We start from the raw sequence: 12,143 nt of genomic DNA, 5'->3' as shown, positions 1-12,143 counted from the left end.
TTGGCAGTACTTTGATAGCTTTCTTAATTCGGTTAGGTAATCAGCGTTACTTTCATTCTTGTGTTGATTTCTCTTGAAGAACTTGAATTGTTCCGCTATCAGCAGCGGTGTTGGGTTTAAGTGCTCCTGCAGGGTATCAACAATTTCTTTAAAATTCTTGTCCTTTGGTTTGGCTGGAGTGATTAAATTTCGTAATAGCCTGTATGTCTTTGCGCCCATTAATTTCAGAAGTACTGAAGCTTTTTTTTCATCTTCTATTCCATTTGCAGTGCAATATACCTCTACTCTTTCCACGTATGTGGTCCAATCCTCTATTTCGCTATCAAAAGCATCAATATTGCCAGACTTAGGCATTTCAGAAAAGATATGGCGCTTCCCACGCTTTTATTTCTTTTCTGTAGCAAAGATATGGCGCTTCCCGCGCTTTCCCGCCGCTGCTGCCGATAACAACACTGTTTACTGCGGCTTCCGTTCTTTTTTTTTTCTTTTTTTTTCTTTACTGTTGGAGACTCGTTCCCGCCGGAGGTCTGAACGCTGACCTGCTTGCCGCCCCGGCCGTCTCCCGAGTGCTCCCTCCCAGTCCGTTATTGCTTGCCTCCGATTTCGCTGCCTGTCTCAGCTGTAGAGCCAGTCGCTGGAGCCCCAGCCTGACGCCCAGGAAGGATTAGCGCAGTACCTGCCACCAGCTTGGCCAGCTGGTGAAACCACAGCTTCTCTCACTTCCTTGAGTCTTCTGGACGCCGGAGGAATCGATGTCCTTGAGGTGCTGCCGAATTGCAGGTAAGTCCGTTTCCACTTCGTCGCCACTGTAGTGCCCGTGTGTTGATAAAGACACTGAAGACAGGAGTTGGTTCATACGTATTTACTAAGCAAAGTCTGGGGGGGGGTTCTAACGGATATACACAATATACAGGCTTATATAGCCCGAGTGGCAATTACTGGCATTACAGCACACCTGGGGCTCTTAAAGGCACATACACCACACAGAGTTTAACTTTGCATGGACAAAAATTATTGGACTCATTGGGCAGGATTTTCTTGAGCCGTGGAGGCGGGATTGGAGGCGTTGGAGGGTTAAAATCGCGAAAACTGGCGGGACCATCCCCGCCTCCATCCTGTCTCTGTTGAGTCTGTGGTTTCAATTGCAGTTATACTGAATAACAGGACACAGACTACAGAAGTAAGTAAACAGGTCTTTAGTGATTGAGGGTCAGGGCTGAACTGGGATACACTTTGCTCCACAGGGTTTATATACCGGTGTGGTCACCACCGGTACTACAATGTACAGGAGTCATCAAAAAGTAGTCCATCACCTTAAGGTATCCCCTTAAGGTGGTACAGGTTACATACACTACAATTCCTCCCCTTTTAGCTTAACAGTGTACACCCCAAATTAAACATTACATGGATAACATATATACAATTTACACACAACTGTTCAAAGATTCAGTCTCTGAGGAGGCTTCCTGATCCGGGCCGGATAATGCCTTTCAGGGGTCTCTGGTTCTCGTTGCTGGGGTGACTCATCCACTTGATCTCCTATGGATTGAACATCATCAGGTACGTTCGAGTCTGAAGTAGATGCTACAGGCTCAATAATTCTTCAACTGGTGTCTCTGCCGTAGACATGGGGTCGACCCTTGTTCTCGATTCCACAAGTTGGTCAGCATGACGTCGTATTACGTTCTCTCCAACATCTACCGTGTACATCAAGGGTCCTTGTCGTGCACGAATTGTTCCAGGTTGCCATTTATCATCCCTATAGTCCCTGGCCAACACTGGTTGTCCTATTTCGAAACTACGAGTGGCCTTGTTATTTACATGCTGGAATTGTTTGTTTTCGACTTCCCTTCACACATTGGGTTTTAACAAATCCGACCGGGACCGCAACCTTCTGTTATAGAACATTATGGCAGGGCTTTGATTTGTCACTGCATGCGTGGTGTTTCAATACGCCATCAGGAAATTGTCCACCTTGTGTTGTAGTGGAATATGGTCTTCGCTCATGGCCTTTATTGCCTTTTTGAACGTTTGTACAAATCTCTCGGCCAACCCATTTGTAGCCGGATGATATGGGGCAGATGTATAGTGTTTCACCCCATTCTTTTTCATGAATTTCTGGAATTCTTCTGACACGAACTGTGGTCCGTTGTCTGAACATATTTGCTCCGGCAACCCATTCCTTGCAAATATGGTTCTTTGAACTGCGATCGTCTTCTCAGAGGTAGTGGTCGACATCTTAATCACTTCTGGCCATTTAGAATGTGCGTCTACTGCTATCAAAAACATGGAATCCATGAATGGACCTGCAAAGTCGATATGCACATGTTGCCATGGGGCTGAAGGCCATTCCCACGGATGCAGCGGTGCAATTGGAGGTGCGTTTTGAACTTTTTGGCACCCTGAGCAGCTTTTAGTCAGATCCTCTATTTGTTTGTCGATACCTGGCCACCACACATAAGCCTTAGCAAGGCTTTTCATCTTGACTCCCCCCAGATGACCTTCATGCATTTCTTTCAGAACTCTCTCTCTTAATTTCGGAGGAATAATCACCCTTGTTCCATACATCAATGTTCCTTGAGATACGGACAGCTGTTCTCGTCTGGCTGAGAATGCTGGTAACAGTGGTTCGCCATGTGCTGGCCATCCCTTCACTGTCAAGTCGTAGACCCGAGACAGTGTCGCGTCATTACGGGTCTCTCTCTCAATACCCGCATTGGTGACTGGTAAGCATTCGATGATGGTCGAGTGAAATATCTCGACAGGGTCAACTGCCGGTGCCTCTTCCGCTGTAGGTAGTGGCAGGCGCGACAGCCCATCAGCATTACCATGTTGCTTTGTACCTTTGAATTCAATATCATATTGATGTGCCCCTAGGAAAAGGGACCATCTCTGAAGCCTCTGCGCCGTCATTACCGGAACACCCTTCTTAGGGTTGAAAATGGAAACCAACGGCTGGTGATCTGTCAGCAGCGTAAACCTTTGGCCTTGCAGGTAATGGTTAAATTTCTTAACTCCCCACACGAGGCTGAGAGCCTCCCTATCTATCTGAGCATAGTTGCGCTCAGCGGAGGTCAATGATCTGGATGCGAATGCGAATGGCCTTTCCGAGCCATCTGGAAACTTATGTGAGAGCACTGCCCCGATACCATATGGAGAAGCATCACAAGCTAAGCGAATAGGCAGCGTTGGGTTAAAGTGAGCCAGCACTTCCTTAGAGGTGATCAGTGCCTTGCTCTTTTGAAAAGCCCGCTTACAATCATCGCTCCACTTCCATGGTATTCCCATTTGCAAAAGAGTGTTTAGCGGGTGTAACACCGTGGATAAATTTGGAAGAAACTTGTGGTAATAGTTAACCAACCCGAGGAACGACCTCAACTGGGATACATTTTCCGGTGCAGGAGCTTTTACAACAGCTTCGATCTTGTCAGGTGACTTATGGAGCCCCTCCCGGTCAATGACGTGGCCGCAGTATGAGATTCGCTTTTGAAAGAACTCGCATTTCTGGCGATTAACTCTGAGCCCATATTCTTTCAATCTGATGAGCGCCTGCTCTAAATTCGCGAGGTGATCCTTATTGTTATCTCCTGTAATCAGGATGTCATCCAGGTAGCATTGTGTGCCTGGAATTCCCTGCAATACCTGCTCCATGGCCCTTTGCCAAATCACTGGAGCCGATGCCACTCCAAAAACCAGTCTATTGTACCGATATAAGCCCTTATGCGTGTTGATCGTGAGATACTGACGTGACGCTTCATCAACTTCCATCTGTAGGTACGCCTGCGCCAGGTCTATCTTAGTGAAGTGTTTCCCGCCAGACAGCGAAGCAAAGATATCTTCAATCCGCGGAAGCGGATATTGCACCGTGTGAAGAACCGGATTAACAGTGATCTTGAAATCACCACAGATACGAACCTTCCCAGGTTCCCCCGGCTTGTTGCTCAATGAACGCTTCATGACAGGAACAATGGGTGTAGCCCATTCACTCCAGTCCACTTTTGACAGTACCCCTGAACGTTCTAGCCCTTCCAGCTCTGCTTCCACAGCAGGTCGTATTGCATAAGGCACCGGTCTGGCTTTGAAAAATTTTGGGTTTGCATGTTCTTCAACCTTGATGGTTGCCGTAATTCCTTTCAGTGTTCCAAGTCCCTGTTGGAACACCTCCTTAGCATCGTCTAAGATTTTCGACAGTCATTTAGGTTTGACGTCGTTCTCCTTACAGGCATCTACAGTCAGTGCGTGTATGGAATGCCAGTCCACATTTATTCTCCGGATCCATTCCCGTCCCAGTAGTGGCGGACCGCCATCAGGTAACACATACAAGTCCATTTTCTGACTTTCTTTACCATTGTAGACCACGTTTACTTTTATCTTTCCTTTGGGGTATACTATTTGCCCCGTGTATGTTTTCAATACAATCTCCGTATCCCTCAGGGGAATGTGCGAGAATAACCTTTTGTAATCATGCTTATTCATGACCGTTAATGCTAATCCAGTGTCCAATTCCATCTTCACTTGGACCCCTGCAATCCGAAGCATGACCCAGATGGTTTGGTGGTCTGCTGTGTTACCCACATTATGTATTTTCAGACAACCCAGTTGCTTACTGCTGGAGTCTGAATCCGTCTTCTGTTCATCCGAACTGTTCTCTGTCACCTTGTGTACTTTTTTGTACTTCTCCTGCGGTGACTTTTTGCTGCTGGTCTTCTTTCCGGACCGGCATACTCTCGCTATGTGGCCAAGCTTGCCACATTGCCTGCATTCTTTATCTTTGAACCAGCACTGGTTCTGGTCATGCGTTGTCCTTCCACAGCGATAGCACATTACTGTGCCCAATGCCATTTCATTGGTGCTGAATTCCAATGGCCTTTGCTGTATCTCTGCAGCACCCCGTGCTGCTGCCTCATGGGCTCCTGCAATGCTGAAAGCTTTGTCCAGCGTAAGGTCCTTTTCCTCTAGCAGTCGCTTCTGGGTTCCTTCCCTTAGTAGCCGACACACAAACTTATCTCTCAGTGCGTCTGCTAGTTCTGTTCCGAACTGGCAGTACTTTGATAACTTGTGCAGTTCTGTTAGGAATTCAGCGTTGCTTTCTTCTTTAAGTTGAATTCTTTTGTAGAATTTAAATCGTTCCGCTATCAGCAGCGGCGTGGGGTTTAAATGCTCCTGCAGGATAGTAACAATATCCACGAAACTCTTCCCTACCAGTTTGTCTGGTGTTACAAGGTTCCTTAATAACCCGTACGTCTTCGCACCCATTGAGTTTAATAGGGTTAGTGCTTTCTTATCATCCGTTACCTCATTCGTTGTACAGTAAACTTCGATGCGTTCCACATAAGTGGCCCAATCTTCCACATCGTCATCAAAAGCAGTGATGTTACCCGTTTTTGGCATCCTTGCTGAGTTTCTACTTCCCCTTTGGATATTATTATTATTTATTTTTATCTTTTTTCCAAGATGGCGGCTTTTCCCGTGCTTGGCGGCTTTTCATAAGAACATAAGAACATGAGAAATAGGAGCAGGAGTAGGCCAATCGGCCCCTCAAGCCTGCTCCGCCATTCAATAAGATCGTGGCTGATCTGATCCTAACCGCCAATCTACTATCACAGAACCATCTCCTGAATCTAACAGAATTAGACACATGAAATAGGAGCAGGATCAGGCTACACGGCCCCTGGGCCTGCTCCGCTACCCACAGGGCCATGACCATTCCGAACCTAGACTCATGTCCAAATTCCTGCCCGCTCCCCGTAACCCTTAATTCCCTTTACTTCCAGGAAACTGTCTATTTCTGTTTTAAATTTATGTAATGATGTAGCTTCTACAGCTTTTTGGGGCAGCATATTCCATGGACCTACCACCCTCTGAGTGAAGTAGTTCCTCCTCATCTCAGTTTTGAAAGAGCAGCCCCTTATTCTAAGACTATGCCCCCTAGTTCTAGTTTCACCCATCATCGGGAACATCCTCCCCGCATCCACCCGATCCAACCCCTTCACAATCTTATATGTTTCAATAAGATTGCCTCTCATTCTTCTGAACTCCAATGAGTAGAGCCCCAATCTACTCAACCTCTCCTCATATGTCCATCCCCTCATCCCCGGGATTAACCGAGTGAACCTTCTTTGTACTGACTCGAGAGCAAGTATGTCCTTTCTTAAGTATGGACACCAAAACTGTACGCAGTATTCCAGGTGCGGTCTCACCAATACCTTGTACAACTGAAGCAATACCTCCTTATTTTTATATTCTATCCCCCTAGCAATGAAAGCCAACATTCCATTGGCCTTCTTAATCACTTGCTGCACCTGCATACTAACCTTTTGAGTTTTGTGCACCAGGACCCCCAGATCCCTTTGTACTACAGTACTTTCCAGTTTCTTGCCGTTAAGATAATAACTTGCTCGACAATTTTTCCTGCCAAAGTGCATAACCTCACACTTTCCAGTATTGTATTCCATCTGCCAAATCTCTGCCCACTTACTTAGCCTGTCTATGTCCCCTTGCAGGTTTTTTATGTCCTCCTCACTCACTACTTTCCCTCCCATCTTAGTATCATCTGCAAACTTTGATATGTTACACTCGGTCCCCTCCTCCAAATCGTTAATATAGATTGTAAAGAGTTGGGGACCCAGCACTGACCCCTGCGGAACACCACTAGTTACTGATTGCCAGTCTGAGAATGAACCATTTATCCCAACTCTCTGCCTTCTGTTAGATAGCCAATCCTCTATCCATGCCAGAATATTACCCACAATCCTGTGATTTTTTATCTTAAGCAATAATCTTTTGTGTGTCACCTTGTACAATGCCTTTTGGAAGTCTAAATACACTACGTCCACTGGTTCACCTTTATCCACCCTATATGTTGCTTCCTCAAAGAACTCCAGCAAATTTGTCAAACATGACTTCCCCTTCATAAAACCATGCTGACATTGTCCTAATAAATTATGATTATCCAAATGTCCTGTTACTGTCTCCTTAATAATGGACTCCAAAATTTTACCTACCACAGATGTTAGGCTAACCGATCTATAGTTTCCAGCCTTCTGTCTACTGCCCTTTTTAAATAAGGGTGTTACATTAGCAGTTTTCCAGTCTGCCGGGACCTTTGCCGAGTCCAGGGAGTTTTGGAAAATTATTACCAATGCATCCACAATCCCTACCGCCACTTCCCTCAAGACCCTAGGCTGTAAGCCATCAGGTCCAGGTGATTTATTCGCCTTGAGTCCCATTATTTTACCGAGTACCACTTCCTTAGTGATTTTGACCATGTTTAGCTCCTCCCCCCCTTTAGCCTCTTGTTTGTCCAGTGTTGGGATATTCTTAGTGTCTTCTACTGTAAAGACTGATACAAAATATTCATTCAGTGTTTTTGCCATCTCCATATTTCCCACCATTAATTTCCCAGTCTCATCCTCTAAGGGACCAACATTTACTTTAGCCACCCTTTTTCTTTTTTTATATTTTTTGCTAATTTACTTTCATAATCTATCTTCCCTTTCTTAATCAATCGTTTTGCTATTTTTTGCTGTCTTTTAAAGTTATCCCAATCCCCTATCCTCCCACTAGATTTGGGATCCTTTACTGGGACATTTTTAATTAATCCTGTCTCGTTACACAGGACCAGATCTGAGGTTGCTTGCCCCCTGGTCGGTTCAGTTACATACTGCTCAAGAAACCCATCCCTAATACACTCAATGAACTCATCCTCAAGGCAGCCCTGCCCAATTTGATTTGTCCAATTAATATGATAGTTAAAATCCCCCATAATTATAGATGTTCCCTTATTACAAGCCTCAACTATTTCCTGATTGATACTCTGTCCAACAGAGTTGCCACTGTTCGGAAGCCTATAGACTACGGCCAGTAGTGTTTTTTTCCCCTTATTATTCCTTACCTCCACCCAAACTGTTTCATTATCCTGATCTTTTGACCCAATATCATTTCTCTGTATTACAGTGATTCCTTCCTTTATTAACATAGCCACCCCACCTCCCCTTCCTTCCTACCTGTCCTTCCTGATTGTTAAATAACCTGGTATGTTTAATTCCCAGGCATTGTCACCCTGCTGCCGTGTTTCTGTAATGGCCACAAGATCATACCCATATGTAGTTATTTGTGCCATTAACTCGTCTATTTTGCTACGAATGCTACGTGCATTCAGATAGAGAACTTTCAAAGATGTTTTATGACACTTAGTTCCTGCTTTTGCCCTTTTTATTACTTTACCTTTTACTCCATACCTTCTTGCCCCTTCCTGACACGCTCTGGTTTTTATTTCCCCACTGCTACCTAAGCCTATGACCTTCTCTGTTGTCATTTTTATTATTTGCTCTCCAGGAACCTCCCCCCCACTAGTTAGTTTAAAGCCCTCTCTACAGCCCTAGTTATATGACCCGCCAGGACTCTAGTCCCAGCACTGGCCAAGTGAAGCCCGTCCCAACGGAACAGCTCCCTCCTGCCCCAGTACTGGTGCCAGTGTCCCAGGAAGCAAAACCCATTTCTCCCACACCAGTCTTTGAGCCACGTATTTAACTCTCTAATTTTATTTGTCCTAGCCAAATTCGCTCGTGGCTCATAGATACATAGATACATAGAAGATAGGAGCAGGAGTAGGCCATTCGGCCCTTCGTGCCTGCTCCGCCATTCGATGAGATCATGGCTGATCCTTTAATTCAGTATCCCGTCCCCGCCTTCTCTCCGTAACCCTTAACCCCTTTTGCCCGTAGAAATATATCTAATTCCCTCTTAAATATATTTAATGAGCTGGCGTACACTGCCCTCTGTGGCAATGAGTTCCACAGGTTCACCACTCTCTGAGTGAAGAAATTCCCCCTCATCTCTGTCCTAAATGGTTTAGCCCTTATCCTTAAATTATGTCCTCTAGTTCTGTTCTCACCCGCCAAGGGAAACATTCCTTCTGCATCCAGTCTGTCTAGACCTGTCAGAATTTTATACACTTCTATGAGGTCCCCTCTCAATCTTCTAAACTCCAGTGTGTACATCCCTAAACTAATCCAGAGATTATTACCCTTGCGGTTCTGCTTTTTAATTTGGCCCCTAGCTGCTCAAACTCCCTCAGCAGAACCTCCTTCCTTGTCCTATCTATGTCGTTGGTACCAACATGGACCACGACAACTGGATCCTCCCCCTCCCACTCCAAGTTTCTCTCCAGTCCAGAGGAGATGTCCTTAACCCTGGCACCGGGCAGGCAACACAGCCTTCGGGACTCTCGCTCTCGGCTGCAAAGAACTCTATCTATCCCCCTAACGATACTATCCCCTACCACTACAACATTTCTTTTAACTCCCCCCACTTGAATGGCCCCCCACTCCATGGTGCTGTGGCCAGGTTGCTCATCCTCCCCGCAGTCCCTGTTCCCATCCTGACAGGGAGTAAGAGCCTCGAACCTGTTGGACAATTGCAAGGGCTGCGGCTCCTCCAACACTACCTCCTGGATCCCCGTACCTGCCTCACTTCTAGTCAGACCATCCTGACCCTGGCCACGGACTACATCTGAATTAATTAATCTAATTGGTGTGAATACCTCATGATACACAGAGTCCAGGTAACTCTCCCCTTCCCTGATGTGTCTCAGTGTTTGAAGCTCGGACTCCAGCTCTTCAACACGGAGCCGGAATTCCTCGAGCAGCCAACACTTACTGCAAATGTGATCACCGTGAGCATCAATGGTGTTCACCAGCTCCTACATATTGCAGCAGCAACACATCACCTGATCTCCCATTCTATGTAATTAATTAAATTTATTAATATTATTCTTAAATACCCTCTGCCCCGATTCTAGATGGTGAATATCACACCTTAGAAATTATAAACCAAAGAGATTTAAGCTTAAAAAGGGAGAAATACTTACCAACCAATCACTTACCCGCTTTCTGGTGACGTCACACTTGAATTAGTTTTTACCTCTCTCCTTCCCTCCGAGTTCCCAGACTGGAGATTGGTACACCTTACCTGGTCTCTGGGACTTTTATAGCCCCACTCTGCCGCTCGAGATTCCCGCCGACACACTGAGGCCTTACCTGGTCTCTGGGACTTTTATAGCCCCGCTGCTGCCGCTGAGTTCCCGCCGACGCACTGAGGCCTTACCTGGTCTCTGGGACTTTTGTAGCCCCACTCTGCCGCGCGAGATTCCCGCCGACACACTCCCACGCTTGTCTTCTTTCCCCGCCAACTCAAAATGGCGAATCCCACGCTGTTGCCGTTCACGCCTCCCAGCGGTCCTTTATTTTCCCCTGCGTTGCTGCTCTTGTTCCCCCGCCGCTCCCGCGGTCCTTGTGGCCATAAACGCTTTTCTGGCTGCTGCGCGTCTCTGCCCGATTGCAGTCCGGCCCCTGACACCGGCTGCGGTCGTGTTCTCCGCCCTTTTCATCGTTTTCCCTCCCCTTCTCCCGCTGACAACTCGGCCGACTTCCCCCCCGTGCCGCTCGATCGGGCTTACCCGCCGCTGTCGTAGATGCTTGACTTCGTGGTCAGCAAACCAACCTGGGTTTCCGATGGCCTCCCATGCGATGCAGGATGTTGAGGGCGGATGCCATTTTTCGACGCCCGTTCCTGAGGACGAAGCTTCCTTTGATGCAAAACTGCCGCAAGGTAAGATCAGACTCGTCGCCACTGTTGAGTCTGTGGTTTCAATTGCAGTTATACTGAATAACAGGACACAGACTACAGAAGTAAGTAAACAGGTCTTTAGTGATTGAGGGTCAGGGCTGAACTGGGATACACTTTGCTCAACAGTGTTTATATACCGGTGTGGTCACCACCAGTACTACAATGTACAGGAGCCATCAAAAAGTAGTCCATCACCTTAAGGTATCCCCTTAAGGTGGTGCAGGTTACATACACTACAGTCTCCAAGCAATTTTAATTCATTCATGTCTAATGGTGCTGTCTCTGTCCCACCTCCAAGAGGTGGGATAGGCTGTTAAGGCCCTTAACAAGCACTAAATTGCCTCTATAATGCGATTTTGAAAGGCCTTTGCCATTTTAACCCTTTTCCCACATGAAACATGCCTGGTGTGTAACACGCCGGTGAAACCTGGCGGGAGCACAATTGGATTGCTGACTATCAGCGCAGGTCAACCATTAAAGAGGAGATTTGATCAGCCATCATTTGCAGGTTGTTGTGTATGTACCTTTAAGAGAGAACTACTTTTACAGCTCCTGTATACTGTAGTACTGGCTGTGACCACACCTGTATATAAGCCTTGAGCATGCCTCTGTACTGTTAGTCTTTGGACTACCCTCCTCCAGTAAACACCTGTTGATTGTTAATTTACAGCCTCCGTCTAGTTATTGGAAAACATCATACTTTAAGAATCACGGATTCAACAGTGGTGACGAGGTCGATTCGAATCTACCTGCAACTCTGCATTTCCTTTCAAGGATTCGCTCCGGGAGAACGGTGGATGAAAGTCGAGGCCAGAAGCACGGGCGTCGACCACGAGCAACCGCACAGTCATCCGGCAGAGAGTGAACATCGCAGGGGAGGCTGTTGAGAGCTGGGCTTGGTTCTCCAGCCACAATGATCCAGCAACAGACTGGCAACAGGTACAGCGCAGACCCTTCCCGGACAGCGGCGGCTGGAGCCGACCGACGGCACAGAAAAGGCCGAGCAGCGTCGACGGGGTAAGAGAGAGGGTGAAGCGCACAGGGCGCAGCCGGGGGTTGAAAACCGAGCGGCATCGATGGAAAACAAAAAGAGAGAGAGGGTAAAGCAGCAGCCGGGTTCAGGACCGAGCGGCGGCAACGAGAGAGGCACACGGGAAAACGCGCAGAGCACAGCCAGGGCTCAAGGGCTGAACAGCGTCCGCGGGGGAAAGAAAGGAAGCGCGGGAGACGCCATTGAGCCGCAGAGAAGAAGGGAGAGCGCGGGAGATGCCATTTTAGAAGCCGCAGCGGAGAAGAACGGCGAGCGCGGGAAGAAAGGAAAGTGCGGGAGACGCCATTTTGTGCCAGCGGAGAAGAAGGGAGAGCGCGGGAGACGTCATTTTAGACAGTTTAATCACACCCAGGGATGCCGAAGAGTGGCAGTATCACTGCGTTCAACAATGAAGTCGAAGATTGGGCGATATATGTGGAACGCATTGAGGTGTACTGCAAGGCGAATGAAGTGCCAGATGCTA

The sequence above is a fragment of the Somniosus microcephalus genome, chromosome 1, assembly GCF_052327205.1.
Source record: "Somniosus microcephalus isolate GS21.2 chromosome 1, FLI_Smic_1.0, whole genome shotgun sequence".
Taxonomy (NCBI): Eukaryota; Metazoa; Chordata; class Chondrichthyes; order Squaliformes; family Somniosidae; genus Somniosus; species Somniosus microcephalus.
The sequence above is the reverse complement of the archived record's forward strand: the minus strand, read 5'-3'. Positions refer to the sequence as shown.